Genomic DNA, 17,480 nt, shown 5'->3' on the forward strand with positions numbered 1-17,480 from the left:
GTACCTATTATGTAACAAGACCATTTTGATGTATAAAGATTGAATCTTTGAAAGAAAATGAGAGTTTTGAGCTAAACTTATTCGAGATCCCTTTGAAGTCACGAAGCGTGTTTTAAAGATTAAAGTTTGAATCTTTGAATGAAAATTACTGAATAACGGTTCCAATCATGTCACTAAACCTTTTTAATGTATAAAGATTGAATCTTTGGAAGAAAATGAAAGTTTTGAGTTAAACTTATTTGAGTTCCCTTCGACGTCCCGAAGAGTGTTTTAATAATTAAAGATTGAATCATTGAGTGGAAAATACCTCAATCAAGGTACTTTTTATGTGACTAGACCATTTTAATGTATAAAGAATAAATCTTTGAAAGAAAATGAGAGTTTTGAGTTAAACTTATTCGAGATCTCTTTGACGTCACAAAGAGTGTTTTAAAGTGTAAAGATTGAATCTTTGAATGAAAATTACTGAATAGAGGTACCTATCGTGTCACTTAACCTTTTTAATGTGTAAAGATTGAATCTTTAAAAGAATATGAAAGTTCTGCGTTAAACTTATTTGAGTTCTCTTCGACGTCTCGAATAGTGTTTTAAAGAGTAAAGATTGAATCATTGAATGGAAATACCTCAATCAAGGTACTTATTATGTCACTAGACCATTTTAATGTATAAGGATTAAATCTTTGAAAGGAAATAAAAGTTTTGAGTTAAACTTATTCGAGATCCCTTTGACGTCACGGAGAGTGTTTTGAAGAGTAAAATTGAATCTTTGAATGAAACTAACTCAATAAAGGTACCTATCATGTCATTAAACCTTTTTAATATATAAAGATTGAATCTTCGAAAGAAAATGAGAGTTCCGAGTTAAACTTATTCGAGTTTCATTCGACGTCCCAAAGAGTGTTTTAATGAGTAAAGATTGAATCTTTGAATAGAAATACATCAATCTAGGTACCTATTATGTCACTAGACCATTTTAATATATAACGATTAAATCTTTGAAAAAAAATGAGAGTTTTGAGTTAAACTTATTCGAGATCCCTTTCACGTCACGAAGAGTGTTTTAATAAGTAAAGATTAAATCTTTGAATGAAATTACCTCAATCAAGGTACCTATCATGTCACTAGACCATTTTAACGTATAAAAGAGTGTTTTAATGAGTAAGGGTTGAGTCTTTGAATGAAAATACCTCAATAATGTACCAAATATGTCAGTAGACCTTTTTAATGTATAAAGATTGAATCTTTGAAAGAAAATCAGAGTTTTGAGCTAAACTAATTCGAGTTACCCATGAAGTCACGAAGAGTCTTTTAATGAGTAAAGATTGATTCTTTGAATGAAACTAATTCAATAAAGGTACCTATCATGTCATTAAACCTTTTTAATATATAAAGATTGAATCTTCGAAAGAAAATGAGAGTTCCGAGTTAAACTTATTCAAGTTCCCTTCGACGTCCCAAAGAGTGTTTTAATGAGTAAAGATTGAATCTTTGAATAGAAATACATCAATCTAGGTACCTATTATGTCATTAGACCATTTTAATATATAAAGATTAAATCTTTGAAAAAAAATGAGAGTTTTGAGTTAAACTTATTCGAGATCCCTTTCACGTCACGAAGAGTGTTTTAATAAGTAAAGATTAAATCTTTGAATGAAATTACCTCAATCAAGGTACCTATCATGTCACTAGACCATTTTAACGTATAAAAGAGTGTTTTAATGAGTAAGGGTTGAGTCTTTGAATGAAAATACCTCAATAATGTACCTAATATGTCAGTAGACCTTTTTAGTGTATAAAGATTGAATCTTTGAAAGAAAATCAGAGTTTTGAGCTAAACTTATTCGAGTTACCCATGAAGTCACGAAGAGTCTTTTAATGAGTAAAGATTGAATCTTCACATGAAAATAACTCAATAAAGGTACCTATTATGTCACTAAACCATTTTAACGTATAAAGATTGAATCTTTGAAAGAAAATGAGAGTTTTGAGTTAAACTTATTCGAGTTCCCTTCGATGTCCCGAAGAGTGTTTTAATGAGTAAAAATTTAATCTTTGAATAAAAATGCCTCAATCAAGGTACCTATTATGTCACAAGACCATTTTAATGTATAAAGATTAAATCTTTGAAAGAAAATGAGAGTTTTGAGTTAAACTTATTCGGGATCCCTTTGGCGTCACGAAGAGTGCTTTAATGAGTAAAGATCGAATCTTTGAATGAAATTACCTCAATCAAGGTATCTATTATGTCACTAGACCATTTTAACGTATAAAGATTGAATCTCTGAAAGAAAATGAGAGTTCTGAGTTAAACTTATTCAAGTTCCCTTTTACGTCCTGAAGAGTGTTTTAATGAGTAAAGATTTAATCTTTGAAGGAGAATACCTCAATAATAAACCTATTATGTCACTAGACCTTTCTAGAGTATAAATATTGAATCATTGAAAGAAAATCAGAGTTTTGAGCTAAACAGTTTTGAGTTACCCATGAAGTCACGATGAGTCTTTTAACGAGTAAAGATTGAATCTTCGAATGAAAATAACTCAATAAAGGTACCAATTATGTCACTAAACAATTTTAATGTATAAAGATCGAATCTTTGAAAGAAAATGAGAGTTTTGAGTTAAATTTATTCGAGATCACTTTTACGTCACACAGAGTGTTTTAACGAGTAAAGATTGAATCTGTGAATGAAAATAACTCAATAAAGGTACCTATCGCGTCACTAAACCTTTTTAATATACAGAGATTGAATCTTTGAAAGAAAATGAGTGTTTTGAGTTAAACTTATTCGAGTTCCCTTCGACATCCCGAAGAGTGTTTTAATGAGTAAGTATGAAATCTTTGAATGGAAATACCGCAATCAAGGTACCTATTATGTAACAAGACCATTTTGATGTATAAAGATTGAATCTTTGAAAGAAAATGAGAGTTTTGAGCTAAACTTATTCGAGATCCCTTTGAAGTCACGAAGCGTGTTTTAAAGATTAAAGTTTGAATCTTTGAATGAAAATTACTGAATAACGGTTCCTATCATGTCACTAAACCGTTTTAATGTATAAAGATTGAATCTTTGGAAGAAAATGAAAGTTCTGAGTTAAACTTATTCGAGTTCCCTTCGACGTCCCGAAGAGTGTTTTAATGATTAAAGATTGAATCATTGAATGGAAAATACCTCAATCAAGGTACTTATTATGTGACTAGACCATTTTAATGTATAAAGATTAAATCTTTGAAAGAAAATGAGAGTTTTGGGTTAAACTTATTCGAGATCTCTTTGACGTCACGAAGGGTGTTTTAAAGTGTAAAGATTGAATCTTGAATGAAAATAGCTGAATAAAGGTACCTATCGTGTCACTTAACCTTTTTAATGTGTAAAGATTGAATCTTTAAAAGAACATGAAAGTTCTGAGTTAAACTTATTCGAGTTAATGAGTGAAGATTGAATCTTCGAATGGAAATACCTCAATCAAGGTACCTATTATGTCACAAGGCCATTTTAAGGTATAAAGAGTAAATCTTTGAAAGAAAATGAGAGTTTTGAGTTAAACTTATTCGGGATCCCTTTGGCGTCACGAAGAGTGCTTTAATGAGTAAAGATCGAATCTTTGAATGAAATTACCTCAATCAAGGTATCTATTATGTCACTAGACCATTTTAACGTATAAAGATTGAATCTCTGAAAGAAAATGAGAGTTCTGAGTTAAACTTATTCAAGTTCCCTTTTACGTCCCGAAGAGTGTTTTAATGAGTAAAGATTTAATCTTTGAATGAGAATACCTCAATAGTAAACCTATTATGTCACTAGACCTTTCTAGAGTATAAAGATTGAATCATTGAAAGAAAATCAGAGTTTTGAGCTAAACAGTTTTGAGTTACCCATGAAGTCACGAAGAGTCTTTTAACGAGTAAAGATTGAATCTTCGAATGAAAATAACTGAATAAAGGTACCAATTATGTCACTAAACAATTTTAATGTATAAAGATTGAATCTTTGAAAGAAAATGAGAGTTTTGAGTTAAATTTATTCGAGATCACTTTTCCGTCACACAGAGTGTTTTAATGAGTAAAGATTGAATCTGTGAATGAAAATAACTCAATAAAGGTACCTATCGTGTCACTAAACCTTTTTAATGTACAGAGATTGAATCTTTGAAAGAAAATGAGTGTTTTGAGTTAAACTTATTCGAGTTCCCTTCGACATCCCGAAGAGTGTTTTAATGAGTAAGTATGAAATCTTTGAATGGAAATACCGCAATCATGGTACCTATTATGTAACAAGACCATTTTGATGTATAAAGATTGAATCTTTGAAAGAAAATGAGAGTTTTGAGCTAAACTTATTCGAGATCCCTTTGAAGTCACGAAGCGTGTTTTAAAGATTAAAGTTTGAATCTTTGAATGAAAATTACTGAATAACGGTTCCTATCATGTCACTAAACCGTTTTAATGTATAAAGATTGAATCTTTGGAAGAAAATGAATGTTCTGAGTTAAACTTATTCGAGTTCCCTTCGACGTCCCGAAGAGTGTTTTAATGATTAAAGATTGAATCATTGAATGGAAAATACCTCAATCAAGGTACTTATTATGTGACTAGACCATTTTAATGTATAAAGATTAAATCTTTGAAAGAAAATGAGAGTTTTGAGTTAAACTTATTCGAGATCTCTTTGACGTCACGAAGAGTGTTTTAAAGTGTAAAGATTGAATCTTTGAATGAAAATAACTGAATAAAGGTACCTATCGTGTCACTTATCCTTTTTAATGTGTAAAGATTGAATCTTTAAAAGAATATGAAAGTTCTGAGTTAAACTTATTCGAGTTCCCTTCGACGTCTCGAAGAGTGTTTTAAAGAGTAAAGATTGAATCATTGAATGGAAATACCTCAATCAAGGTACTTATTATGTCACTAGACCATTTTAATGTATAAGGATTAAATCTTTGAAAGGAAATAAAAGTTTTGAGTTAAACTTATTCGAGATCCCTTTGACGTCACGGAGAGTGTTCTGAAGAGTAAAGATTGAATCTTTGAATGAAACTAACTCAATAAAGGTACCTATCATGTCATTAAACCTTTTTAATATATAAAGATTGAATCTTCGAAAGAAAATGAGAGTTCCGAGTTAAACTTATTCGAGTTCCCTTCGACGTCCCAAAGAGTGTTTTAATGAGTAAAGATTGAATCTTTGAATAGAAATACATCAATCTAGGTACCTATTATGTCACTAGACCATTTTAATATATAAAGATTAAATCTTTGAAAAAAAATGAGAGTTTTGAGTTAAACTTATTCGAGATCCCTTTCACGTCACGAAGAGTGTTTTAATAAGTAAAGATTAAATCTTTGAATGAAATTACCTCATTCAAGGTACCTATCATGTCACTAGACCATTTTAACGTATAAAAAAGTGTTTTAATGAGTAAGGGTTGAGTCTTTGAATGAAAATGCCTCAATAATGTACCTAATATGTCAGTAGACCTTTTTAGTGTATAAAGATTGAATCTTTGAAAGAAAATCAGAGTTTTGAGCTAAACTTATTCGAGTTACCCATGAAGTCACGAAGAGTCTTTTAATGAGTAAAGATTGAATCTTCACATGAAAATAACTCAATAAAGGTACCTATTATGTCACTAAACCATTTTAATGTATAAAGATTGAATCTTTGAAAGAAAATGAGAGTTTTGAGTTAAACTTATTCGAGTTCCCTTCGATGTCCCGAAGAGTGTTTTAATGAGTAAAAATTGAATCTTTGAATAGAAATGCCTCAATCAAGGTACCTATTATGTCACAAGACCATTTTAATGTAGAAAGATTAAATCTTTGAAAGCAAAATGAGAGTTTTGAGTTAAACATATTCAGGATCCCATCGACGTCCCGAAGAGTGTTTTAATGAGTGAAGATTGAATCTTCGAATGGAAATACCTCAATCAAGGTACCTATTATGTCACAAGACCATTTTAATGTATAAAGATTAAATCTTTGAAAGAAAATGAGAGTTTTGAGTTAAACTTATTCGGGATCCCTTTGGCGTCACGAAGAGTGCTTTAATGAGTAAAGATCGAATCTTTGAATGAAATTACCTCAATCAAGGTATCTATTATGTCACTAGACCATTTTAACGTATAAAGATTGAATCTCTGAAAGAAAATGAGAGTTGTGAGTTAAACTTATTCAAGTTCCCTTTTACGTCCCGAAGAGTGTTTTAATGAGTAAAGATTTAATCTTTGAATGAGAATACCTCAATAATAAACCTATTATGTCACTAGACCTTTCTAGAGTATAAAGATTGAATCATTGAAAGAAAATCAGAGTTTTGAGCTAAACAGTTTTGAGTTACCCATGAAGTCACGAAGAGTCTTTTAACGAGTAAAGATTGAATCTTCGAATGAAAATAACTGAATAAAGGTACCAATTATGTCACTAAACAATTTTAATGTATAAAGATTGAATCTTTGAAAGAAAATGAGAGTTTTGAGTAAAATTTATTCGAGATCACTTTTACGTCACACAGAGTGTTTTAATGAGTAAAGATTGAATCTGTGAATGAAAATAACTCAATAAAGGTACCTATCGTGTCACTAAACCTTTTTAATGTACAGAGATTGAATCTTTGAAAGAAAATGAGTGTTTTGAGTTAAACTTATTCGAGTTCCCTCCGACATCCCGAAGAGTGTTTTAATGAGTAAGTATGAAATATTTGAATGGAAATACCGCAATCAAGGTACCTATTATGTAACAAGACCATTTTGATGTATAAAGGTTGAATATTTGAAAGAAAATGAGAGTTTTGAGCTAAACTTATTCGAGATCCCTTTGAAGTCACGAAGCGTGTTTTAAAGATTAAAGTTTGAATCTTTGAATGAAAATTACTGAATAACGGTTCCTATCATGTCACTAAACCGTTTTAATGTATAAAGATTGAATCTTTGGAAGAAAATGAAAGTTCTGAGTTAAACTTATTCGAGTTCCCTTCGACGTCCCGAAGAGTGTTTTAATGATTAAAGATTGAATCATTGAATGGAAAATACCTCAATCAAGGTACTTATTATGTGACTAGACCATTTTAATGTATAAAGATTAAATCTTTGAAAGAAAATGAGAGTTTTGAGTTAAACTTATTCGAGATCTCTTTGACGTCACGAAGAGTGTTTTAAAGTGTAAAGATTGAATCTTTGAATGAAAATAACTGAATAAAGGTACCTATCGTGTCACTTAACCTTTTTAATGTGTAAAGATTGAATCTTTAAAAGAATATGAAAGTTCTGAGTTAAACTTATTCGAGTTCCCTTCGACGTCTCGAAGAGTGTTTTAAAGAGTAAAGATTGAATCATTGAATGGAAATACCTCAATCAAGGTACTTATTATGTCACTAGACCATTTTAATGTATAAGGATTAAATCTTTGAAAGGAAATAAAAGTTTTGAGTTAAACTTATTCGAGATCCCTTTGACGTCACGGAGAGTGTTTTGAAGAGTAAAGATTGAATCTTTGAATGAAACTAACTCAATAAAGGTACCTATCATGTCATTAAACCTTTTTAATATATAAAGATTGAATCTTCGAAAGAAAATGAGAGTTCCGAGTTAAACTTATTCGAGTTCCCTTCGACGTCCCAAAGAGTGTTTTAATGAGTAAAGATTGAATCTTTGAATAGAAATACATCAATCTAGGTACCTATTATGTCACTAGACCATTTTAATATATAAAGATTAAATCTTCGAAAAAAAATGAGAGTTTTGAGTTAAACTTATTCGAGATCCCTTTCACGTCACGAAGAGTGTTTTAATAAGTAAAGATTAAATCTTTGAATGAAATTACCTCAACCAAGGTACCTATCATGTCACTAGACCATTTTAACGTATAAAAGAGTGTTTTAATGAGTAAGGGTTGAGTCTTTGAATGAAAATACCTCAATAATGTACCTAATATGTCAGTAGACCTTTTTAGTGTATAAAAATAGAATCTTTGAAAGAAAATCAGAGTTTTGAGCTAAACTTATTCGAGTTACCCATGAAGTCACGAATAGTCTTTTAATGAGTAAAGATTGAATTTCACATGAAAATAACTCAATAAAGGTACCTATTATGTCACTAAACCATTTTAATGTATAAAGATTGAATCTTTGAAAGAAAATGAGAGTTTTGAGTTAAACTTATTCGAGTTCCCTTCGATGTCCCGAAGAGTGTTTTAATGAGTAAAAATTGAATCTTTGAATAGAAATGCCTCAATCAAGGTACCTATTATGTCACAAGACCATTTTAATGTATAAAGATTAAATCTTTGAAAACAAATTGAGAGTTTTGAGTTAAACATATTCAGGATCCCATCGACGTCCCGAAGAGTGTTTTAATGAGTGAAGATTGAATCTTCGAATGGAAATACCTCAATCAAGGTACCTATTATGTCACAAGACCATTTTAATGTATAAAGATTAAATCTTTGAAAGAAAATGAGAGTTTTGAGTTAAACTTATTCGGGATCCCTTTGGCGTCACGAAGAGTGCTTTAATGAGTAAAGATCGAATCTTTGAATGAAATTACCTCAATCAAGGTATCTATTATGTCACTAGACCATTTTAACGTATAAAGATTGAATCTCTGAAAGAAAATGAGAGTTGTGAGTTAAACTTATTCAAGTTCCCTTTTACGTCCCGAAGAGTGTTTTAATGAGTAAAGATTTAATCTTTGAATGAGAATACCTCAATAATAAACCTATTATGTCACTAGACCTTTCTAGAGTATAAAGATTGAATCATTGAAAGAAAATCAGAGTTTTGAGCTAAACAGTTTTGAGTTACCCATGAAGTCACGAAGAGTCTTTTAACGAGTAAAGATTGAATCTTCGAATGAAAATAACTGAATAAAGGTACCAATTATGTCACTAAACAATTTTAATGTATAAAGATTGAATCTTTGAAAGAAAATGAGAGTTTTGAGTAAAATTTATTCGAGATCACTTTTACGTCACACAGAGTGTTTTAATAAGTAAAGATTGAATCTGTGAATGACAATAACTCAATAAAGGTACCTATCGTGTCACTAAACCTTTTTAATGTACAGAGATTGAATCTTTGAAAGAAAATGAGTGTTTTGAGTTAAACTTATTCGAGTTCCCTCCGACATCCCGAAGAGTGTTTTAATGAGTAAGTATGAAATATTTGAATGGAAATACCGCAATCAAGGTACCTATTATGTAACAAGACCATTTTGATGTATAAAGATTGAATATTTGAAAGAAAATGAGAGTTTTGAGCTAAACTTATTCGAGATCCCTTTGAAGTCACGAAGCGTGTTTTAAAGATTAAAGTTGAATCTTTGAATGAAAATTACTGAATAACGGTTCCTATCATGTCACTAAACCGTTTTAATGTATAAAGATTGAATCTTTGGAAGAAAATGAAAGTTCTGAGTTAAACTTATTCGAGTTCCCTTCGACGTCCCGAAGAGTGTTTTAATGATTAAAGATTGAATCATTGAATGGAAAATACCTCAATCAAGGTACTTATTATGTGACTAGACCATTTTAATGTATAAAGATTAAATCTTTGAAAGAAAATGAGAGTTTTGAGTTAAACTTATTCGAGATCTCTTTGACGTCACGAAGAGTGTTTTAAAGTGTAAAGATTGAATCTTTGAATGAAAATAACTGAATAAAGGTACCTATCGTGTCACTTAACCTCTTTAATGTGTAAAGATTGAATCTTTAAAAGAATATGAAAGTTCTGAGTTAAACTTATTCGAGTTCCCTTCGACGTCTCGAAGAGTGTTTTAAAGAGTAAAGATTGAATCATTGAATGGAAATACCTCAATCAAGGTACTTATTATGTCACTAGACCATTTTAATGTATAAGGATTAAATCTTTGAAAGGAAATAAAAGTTTTGAGTTAAACTTATTCGAGATCCCTTTGACGTCACGGAGAGTGTTTTGAAGAGTAAAGATTGAATCTTTGAATGAAACTAACTCAATAAAGGTACCTATCATGTCATTAAACCTTTTTAATATATAAAGATTGAATCTTCGAAAGAAAATGAGAGTTCCGAGTTAAACTTATTCGAGTTCCCTTCGATGTCCCAAAGAGTGTTTTAATGAGTAAAGATTGAATCTTTGAATAGAAATACATCAATCTAGGTACCTATTATGTCACTAGACCATTTTAATATATAAAGATTAAATCTTCGAAAAAAAATGAGAGTTTTGAGTTAAACTTATTCGAGATCCCTTTCACGTCACGAAGAGTGTTTTAATAAGTAAAGATTAAATCTTTGAATGAAATTACCTCAATCAAGGTACCTATCATGTCACTAGACCATTTTAACGTATAAAAGAGTGTTTTAATGAGTAAGGGTTGAGTCTTTGAATGAAAATACCTCAATAATGTACCTAATATGTCAGTAGACCTTTTTAGTGTATAAAGATTTAATCTTTGAAAGAAAATCAGAGTTTTGAGCTAAACTTATTCGAGTTACCCATGAAGTCACGAAAAGTCTTTTAATGAGTAAAGATTGAATCTTCACATGAAAATAACTCAATAAAGGTACCTATTATGTCACTAAACCATTTTAATGTATAAAGATTGAATCTTTGAAAGAAAATGAGAGTTTTGAGTTAAACTTATTCGAGTTCCCTTCGATGTCCCGAAGAGTGTTTTAATGAGTAAAAATTGAATCTTTGAATAGAAATGCCTCAATCAAGGTACCTATTATGTCACAAGACCATTTTAATGTATAAAGATTAAATCTTTGAAAGCAAAATGAGAGTTTTGAGTTAAACATATTCAGGATCCCATCGACGTCCCGAAGAGTGTTTTAATGAGTGAAGATTGAATCTTCGAATGGAAATACCTCAATCAAGGTACCTATTATGTCACAAGACCATTTTAATGTATAAAGATTAAATCTTTGAAAGAAAATGAGAGTTTTGAGTTAAACTTATTCGGGATCCCTTTGGCGTCACGAAGAGTGCTTTAATGAGTAAAGATCGAATCTTTGAATGAAATTACCTCAATCAAGGTATCTATTATGTCACTAGACCATTTTAACGTATAAAGATTGAATCTCTGAAAGAAAATGAGAGTTGTGAGTTAAACTTATTCAAGTTCCCTTTTACGTCCCGAAGAGTGTTTTAATGAGTAAAGATTTAATCTTTGAATGAGAATACCTCAATAATAAACCTATTATGTCACTAGACCTTTCTAGAGTATAAAGATTGAATCATTGAAAGAAAATCAGAGTTTTGAGCTAAACAGTTTTGAGTTACCCATGAAGTCACGAAGAGTCTTTTAACGAGTAAAGATTGAATCTTCGAATGAAAATAACTGAATAAAGGTACCAATTATGTCACTAAACAATTTTAATGTATAAAGATTGAATCTTTGAAAGAAAATGAGAGTTTTGAGTAAAATTTATTCGAGATCACTTTTACGTCACACAGAGGGTTTTAATGAGTAAAGATTGAATCTGTGAATGAAAATAACTCAATAAAGGTACCTATCGTGTCACTAAACCTTTTTAATGTACAGTGATTGAATCTTTGAAAGAAAATGAGTGTTTTGAGTTAAACTTATTCGAGTTCCCTCCGACATCCCGAAGAGTGTTTTAATGAGTAAGTATGAAATATTTGAATGGAAATACCGCAATCAAGGTACCTATTATGTAACAAGACCATTTTGATGTATAAAGATTGAATATTTGAAAGAAAATGAGAGTTTTGAGCTAAACTTATTCGAGATCCCTTTGAAGTCACGAAGCGTGTGTTAAAGATTAAAGTTTGAATCTTTGAATGAAAATTACTGAATAACGGTTCCTATCATGTCACTAAACCGTTTTAATGTATAAAGATTGAATCTTTGGAAGAAAATGAAAGTTCTGAGTTAAACTTATTCGAGTTCCCTTCAACGTCCCGAAGAGTGTTTTAATGATTAAAGATTGAATCATTGAATGGAAAATACCTCAATCAAGGTACTTATTATGTGACTAGACCATTTTAATGTATAAAGATTAAATCTTTGAAAGAAAATGAGAGTTTTGAGTTAAACTTATTCGAGATCTCTTTGACGTCACGAAGAGTGTTTTAAAGTGTAAAGATTGAATCTTTGAATGAAAATAACTGAATAAAGGTACCTATCGTGTCACTTAACCTTTTTAATGTGTAAAGATTGAATCTTTAAAAGAATATGAAAGTTCTGAGTTAAACTTATTCGAGTTCCCTTCGACGTCTCGAAGAGTGTTTTAAAGAGTAAAGATTGAATCATTGAATGGAAATACCTCAATCAAGGTACTTATTATGTCACTAGACCATTTTAATGTATAAGGATTAAATCTTTGAAAGGAAATAAAAGTTTTGAGTTAAACTTATTCGAGATCCCTTTGACGTCACGGAGAGTGTTTTGAAGAGTAAAGATTGAATCTTTGAATGAAACTAACTCAATAAAGGTACCTATCATGTCATTAAACCTTTTTAATATATAAAGATTGAATCTTCGAAAGAAAATGAGAGTTCCGAGTTAAACTTATTCGAGTTCCCTTCGACGTCCCAAAGAGTGTTTTAATGAGTAAAGATTGAATCTTTGAATAGAAATACATCAATCTAGGTACCTAATATGTCACTGGACCATTTTAATATATAAACATTAAATCTTCGAAAAAAAATGAGAGTTTTGAGTTAAACTTATTCGAGATCCCTTTCACGTCACGAAGAGTGTTTTAATAAGTAAAGATTAAATCTTTGAATGAAATTACCTCAATCAAGGTACCTATCATGTCACTAGACCATTTTAACGTATAAAAGAGTGTTTTAATGTGTAAGGGTTGAGTCTTTGAATGAAAATACCTCAATAATGTACCTAATATGTCAGTAGACCTTTTTAGTGTATAAAGATTTAATCTTTGAAAGAAAATCAGAGTTTTGAGCTAAACTTATTCGAGTTACCCATGAAGTCACGAAAAGTCTTTTAATGAGTAAAGATTGAATCTTCACATGAAAATAACTCAATAAAGGTACCTATTATGTCACTAAACCATTTTAATGTATAAAGATTGAATCTTTGAAAGAAAATGAGAGTTTTGAGTTAAACTTATTCGAGTTCCCTTCGATGTCCCGAAGAGTGTTTTAATGAGTAAAAATTGAATCTTTGAATAGAAATGCCTCAATCAAGGTACCTATTATGTCACAAGACCATTTTAATGTATAAAGATTAAATCTTTGAAAGCAAAATGAGAGTTTTGAGTTAAACATATTCAGGATCCCATCGACGTCCCGAAGAGTGTTTTAATGAGTGAAGATTGAATCTTCGAATGGAAATACCTCAATCAAGGTACCTATTATGTCACAAGACCATTTTAATGTATAAAGATTAAATCTTTGAAAGAAAATGAGAGTTTTGAGTTAAACTTATTCGGGATCCCTTTGGCGTCACGAAGAGTGCTTTAATGAGTAAAGATCGAATCTTTGAATGAAATTACCTCAATCAAGGTATCTATTATGTCACTAGACCATTTTAACGTATAAAGATTGAATCTCTGAAAGAAAATGAGAGTTGTGAGTTAAACTTATTCAAGTTCCCTTTTACGTCTCGAAGAGTGTTTTAATGAGTAAAGATTTAATCTTTGAATGAGAATACCTCAATAATAAACCTATTATGTCACTAGACCTTTCTAGAGTATAAAGATTGAATCATTGAAAGAAAATCAGAGTTTTGAGCTAAACAGTTTTGAGTTACCCATGAAGTCACAAAGAGTCTTTTAACGAGTAAAGATTGAATCTTCGAATGAAAATAACTGAATAAAGGTACCAATTATGTCACTAAACAATTTTAATGTATAAAGATTGAATCATTGAAAGAAAATGAGAGTTTTGAGTAAAATTTATTCGAGATCACTTTTACGTCACACAGAGGGTTTTAATGAGTAAAGATTGAATCTGTGAATGAAAATAACTCAATAAAGGTACCTATCGTGTCACTAAACCTTTTTAATGTACAGAGATTGAATCTTTGAAAGAAAATGAGTGTTTTGAGTTAAACTTATTCGAGTTCCCTCCGACATCCCGAAGAGTGTTTTAATGAGTAAGTATGAAATATTTGAATGGAAATACCGCAATCAAGGTACCTATTATGTAACAAGACCATTTTGATGTATAAAGATTGAATATTTGAAAGAAAATGAGAGTTTTGAGCTAAACTTATTCGAGATCCCTTTGAAGTCACGAAGCGTGTTTTAAAGATTAAAGTTTGAATCTTTGAATGAAAATTACAGAATAACGGTTCCTATCATGTCACTAAACCGTTTTAATGTATAAAGATTGAATCTTTGGAAGAAAATGAAAGTTCTGAGTTAAACTTATTCGAGTTCCCTTCGACGTCCCGAAGAGTGTTTTAATGATTAAAGATTGAATCATTGAATGGAAAATACCTCAATCAAGGTACTTATTATGTGACTAGACCATTTTAATGTATAAAGATTAAATCTTTGAAAGAAAATGAGAGTTTTGAGTTAAACTTATTCGAGATCTCTTTGACGTCACGAAGAGTGTTTTAAAGTGTAAAGATTGAATCTTTGAATGAAAATAACTGAATAAAGGTACCTATCGTGTCACTTAACCTTTTTAATGTGTAAAGATTGAATCTTTAAAAGAATATGAAATTTCTGAGTTAAACTTATTCGAGTTCCCTTCGACGTCTCGAAGAGTGTTTTAAAGAGTAAAGATTGAATCATTGAATGGAAATACCTCAATCAAGGTACTTATTATGTCACTAGACCATTTTAATGTATAAGGATTAAATCTTTGAAAGGAAATAAAAGTTTTGAGTTAAACTTATTCGAGATCCCTTTGACGTCACGGAGAGTGTTCTGAAGAGTAAAGATTGAATCTTTGAATGAAACTAACTCAATAAAGGTACCTATCATGTCATTAAACCTTTTTAATATATAAAGATTGAATCTTCGAAAGAAAATGAGAGTTCCGAGTTAAACTTATTCGAGTTCCCTTCGACGTCCCAAAGAGTGTTTTAATGAGTAAAGATTGAATCTTTGAATAGAAATACATCAATCTAGGTACCTATTATGTCACTAGACCATTTTAATATATAAAGATTAAATCTTTGAAAAAAAATGAGAGTTTTGAGTTAAACTTATTCGAGATCCCTTTCACGTCACGAAGAGTGTTTTAATAAGTAAAGATTAAATCTTTGAATGAAATTACCTCATTCAAGGTACCTATCATGTCACTAGACCATTTTAACGTATAAAAAAGTGTTTTAATGAGTAAGGGTTGAGTCTTTGAATGAAAATGCCTCAATAATGTACCTAATATGTCAGTAGACCTTTTTAGTGTATAAAGATTGAATCTTTGAAAGAAAATCAGAGTTTTGAGCTAAACTTATTCGAGTTACCCATGAAGTCACGAAGAGTCTTTTAATGAGTAAAGATTGAATCTTCACATGAAAATAACTCAATAAAGGTACCTATTATGTCACTAAACCATTTTAATGTATAAAGATTGAATCTTTGAAAGAAAATGAGAGTTTTGAGTTAAACTTATTCGAGTTCCCTTCGATGTCCCGAAGAGTGTTTTAATGAGTAAAAATTGAATCTTTGAATAGAAATGCCTCAATCAAGGTACCTATTATGTCACAAGACCATTTTAATGTAGAAAGATTAAATCTTTGAAAACAAATTGAGAGTTTTGAGTTAAACATATTCAGGATCCCATCGACGTCCCGAAGAGTGTTTTAATGAGTGAAGATTGAATCTTCGAATGGAAATACCTCAATCAAGGTACCTATTATGTCACAAGACCATTTTAATGTATAAAGATTAAATCTTTGAAAGAAAATGAGAGTTTTGAGTTAAACTTATTCGGGATCCCTTTGGCGTCACGAAGAGTGCTTTAATGAGTAAAGATCGAATCTTTGAATGAAATTACCTCAATCAAGGTATCTATTATGTCACTAGACCATTTTAACGTATAAAGATTGAATCTCTGAAAGAAAATGAGAGTTGTGAGTTAAACTTATTCAAGTTCCCTTTTACGTCCCGAAGAGTGTTTTAATGAGTAAAGATTTAATCTTTGAATGAGAATACCTCAATAATAAACCTATTATGTCACTAGACCTTTCTAGAGTATAAAGATTGAATCATTGAAAGAAAATCAGAGTTTTGAGCTAAACAGTTTTGAGTTACCCATGAAGTCACGAAGAGTCTTTTAACGAGTAAAGATTGAATCTTCGAATGAAAATAACTGAATAAAGGTACCAATTATGTCACTAAACAATTTTAATGTATAAAGATTGAATCTTTGAAAGAAAATGAGAGTTTTGAGTAAAATTTATTCGAGATCACTTTTACGTCACACAGAGTGTTTTAATGAGTAAAGATTGAATCTGTGAATGAAAATAACTCAATAAAGGTACCTATCGTGTCACTAAACCTTTTTAATGTACAGAGATTGAATCTTTGAAAGAAAATGAGTGTTTTGAGTTAAACTTATTCGAGTTCCCTCCGACATCCCGAAGAGTGTTTTAATGAGTAAGTATGAAATATTTGAATGGAAATACCGCAATCAAGGTACCTATTATGTAACAAGACCATTTTGATGTATAAAGGTTGAATATTTGAAAGAAAATGAGAGTTTTGAGCTAAACTTATTCGAGATCCCTTTGAAGTCACGAAGCGAGTTTTAAAGATTAAAGTTTGAATCTTTGAATGAAAATTACTGAATAACGGTTCCTATCGTGTCACTAAACCGTTTTAATGTAGAAAGATTGAATCTTTGGAAGAAAATGAAAGTTCTGAGTTAAACTTATTCGAGTTCCCTTCGACGTCCCGAAGAGTGTTTTAATGATTAAAGATTGAATCATTGAATGGAAAATACCTCAATCAAGGTACTTATTATGTGACTAGACCATTTTAATGTATAAAGATTAAATCTTTGAAAGAAAATGAGAGTTTTGAGTTAAACTTATTCGAGATCTCTTTGACGTCACGAAGAGTGTTTTAAAGTGTAAAGATTGAATCTTTGAATGAAAATAACTGAATAAAGGTACCTATCGTGTCACTTAACCTTTTTAATGTGTAAAGATTGAATCTTTAAAAGAATATGAAAGTTCTGAGTTAAACTTATTCGAGTTCCCTTCGACGTCTCGAAGAGTGTTTTAAAGAGTAAAGATTGAATCATTGAATGGAAATACCTCAATCAAGGTACTTATTATGTCACTAGACCATTTTAATGTATAAGGATTAAATCTTTGAAAGGAAATAAAAGTTTTGAGTTAAACTTATTCGAGATCCCTTTGACGTCACGGAGAGTGTTTTGAAGAGTAAAGATTGAATCTTTGAATGAAACTAACTCAATAAAGGTACCTATCATGTCATTAAACCTTTTTAATATATAAAGATTGAATCTTCGAAAGAAAATGAGAGTTCCGAGTTAAACTTATTCGAGTTCCCTTCGACGTCCCAAAGAGTGTTTTAATGAGTAAAGA

Source organism: Cornus florida, unplaced genomic scaffold (genome assembly GCF_030987335.1).
Source record: "Cornus florida cultivar Cherokee Brave unplaced genomic scaffold, ASM3098733v1 CherokeeBrave_3.0.0_Hap2_scaffold_30, whole genome shotgun sequence".
In the NCBI taxonomy this organism is placed as follows: Eukaryota; Viridiplantae; Streptophyta; class Magnoliopsida; order Cornales; family Cornaceae; genus Cornus; species Cornus florida.